Genomic DNA, 2,622 nt, shown 5'->3' on the forward strand with positions numbered 1-2,622 from the left:
ACAACCTTTCTGGCAATATCCTTGTGAAGACCCCAGAAGTGAAAGAAAGAACAGGAATTCTACTAAGTGACAGTGGGGAGTCCGAGGGGAGCAGAGGGTCTGGGAATGAGAGAAGAACAAGGAAGTAAGAAAATACATCTTGTAATAAAAATGCATATGTTTTACAATGGAATGCTAAAGAAAAATGTAAAGGAAGGGCTTATGTCAAAGTCCAAAAGGAAATGCGCACACTCGTCCCATGTTGAAAGAAACCACATTTAGATATTTTAGCAAATATTGCTTCTTCAGCATTTCGCATCTTCGCTGAAGTGGCATGCTTTATTTCTCTAATGCTTCACTTTCCCTAGCCTTTGGTTGGAGAGGCAGCCTCATTACCTTCATTTTTTACCGGCTGTCAAGATAGCTCAGGTTCAGATGGGCCATGCTGAGGTAATGACCCAGGCAGGGTAAATGGGAAACTTTCTGTACTCTTGGGAACAAGTCATCAATTTCGTATATTTCCCGAGTGCTACATTCTTTCTAAAAATAGCATAAAAAATGTATGCAAGCCAGTCTCTGAATTGTTTTTATTCAAGAAAATTTTAGATGGGCCGTGCCAGCGCATTCATCAATGTCCACGAAATACTTAAATGAAATGCGCTTCAGGAAGCAGGTGCTGAAAGTCAGTGCTGAGTTTCTAAAACAACTCTTTGGAGGCTGCATTCGTCAGGCTCTCTCAGAATCTCGTCCTGGTTCTTTCCCAGGGCTGCTGTGTAATCCTAGCCCGGGCTAGATCAGAGGGAAATGTTTCCACGATGAGGCTGCTTTCCCTCCGCCGTCGGTCATTCCCACAGCGTGCAGACCTGCACTTCAGGACCTGGAGAGTTAAAAACAGGCAGGGTTGGCTCACAGAATGGGGCTATTATTTTCCTAGAACCATCATTCGGTGTTAACATTCATGTCCTATCTGCCTGCAGACACGGCCTTGCCATTACCCTCAATTATGAATGGCGACAGCATAAGTATCGTGGGAGATACCATCTCAGCTCTCTGGCCAAAGCGGTCTGGTGTGTTTGACACAGGACAGCCACAGCCTCCTCCCCGCCCCCCGCCACGCCCCCGCCACCTCCCCCCAACAACCCCCCCCATTCCCCGCCCCACCCCCAACACCGACATCTACATCATCCGAGCTTGTATGCACTTGCCCCCAAGTCTTTCTCTCTCACCACATAATTAAATCCATCTGGATCTGAAAGCTTTGTATTTATTGCTGGCTCGTTTGGACACTCTCTTTCCGTCTCACATCGTGACAGTTGAAGAATTTCAAAAGAGGTAGGATTTTGAAACAAGGTCTCCGGAGAATTCATAACAGCAACTGTTTTCTCTTCGCTTCTTTTCAAGATCCCCACATCAAAGTGTCAAGACATAAGTGTCCTTCCTCTTTTTTGCAACTCTTTAAGCTCTTAGGTGTGGCCTGGGCCATTGTTCTCGCTGCTGCTTCTATGACCCTGTGTGTTGGTTTGCCAGGGCTGCTGAAAGAACGTGCCCCAGACCCCAGGCGGCTTACGCAACAGTTTGTTTTCCCACAGTTCTGGAGGCTGGAATCCAAGATCAAGAGGGTGGCAGCTCTGATTTCTCCTGAGGCTTCTCTCATCCGCCTCTCGACATGTCCGAGTCCAGATTTCTTCTTCTTACAAGGATACTAGTCAGCTTAGACGATGGTCTACCCAAAGAGCTCATTTTAACGCAACTATCTCTTTAAAGACCCTCTCTTTAAATAAGCCACGTTCTGAGGTACTTGGGTTTAGAACTCAACATACGAATTTGAGGGGGATGTAATTTGGTTCTTTACACGCTAAATACCTGATTTCAGTTCAATGTAAGACTCCTTGTCTGGAGCCTATGGACTACTTTGGGTCCAGAAACGTGCTGAAATTGTACACCAAAGCTTACTGTCATGCTTTAGGAACATGCTCCTATCAGACTCTTAAAGGGTTCACAGTGCAAAAAAAAAAACGGTTAGGATCTCATGACTGACGGAAAAGGCATTGTTGTTCGTCTCAGAATATTTTTCCCGTAAATAACAAGGCCTCTTCACCTTCGTGTTTGTATTCCACACACACACACACAGAGCATTGCACAGCCCGTACCGCGTACCAAGCGGTGTCGTAAGCGCTCCACGAATACGACCTCCGTTAACCCTCACAGGGAAGCTTCGAGGACAGTGATATTGACAGATGAGGAAACGGAGGCACACAAAGGTTAAGTAACTTAGATCATAACGTGAGTGACCAGCAGAGCCAGGATTTAAATCCCAGTAGCCTGCTGTAAGAACCCTAACTTCCCACTAACTCTTTTTCCGCCTTGTGATGCACGAGGATGCCAAGCCATGGTATTTGCATCCGGAGAGTCAGTTATCTTCACAACCCTTGCTATAACTTACATTTCCACCCCAAATCTATATTGGAAGGATTTCAAAGGGATCAACAGCCTTTGTGGGGCACACCTGCCGCTTTTGGCAACTTTCAGTTCTAACACCAACTGTCTCCATTTAACTGATGGTTCTGTGTTTCTACAATCACACCTTCAGGCAATTGCCAGTCCTCCTTGAAGTTAAACTGACTCAGATATAGGGGCAGTGGT

At 46.0% G+C, this 2,622-nt stretch overlaps 1 long non-coding RNA gene across 1 annotated transcript; it reads right to left on the minus strand.

Moving 5' to 3' along the window:
• Nucleotides 1–549: 549 nt before the first annotated feature.
• LOC309848078 lies at nucleotides 550–1,408 on the minus strand. The gene is made up of 2 exons (XR_014302813.1): nucleotides 1,206–1,408; nucleotides 550–856 (listed from the first exon to the last, which is right to left on the minus strand). It is a non-coding gene; the product is annotated as an uncharacterized lncRNA (long non-coding RNA).
• Nucleotides 1,409–2,622: the final 1,214 nt, after the last annotated feature.

The sequence above is a fragment of the Mustela nivalis genome (genome assembly GCF_964662115.1).
Source record: "Mustela nivalis genome assembly, chromosome: 14".
In the NCBI taxonomy this organism is placed as follows: Eukaryota; Metazoa; Chordata; class Mammalia; order Carnivora; family Mustelidae; genus Mustela; species Mustela nivalis.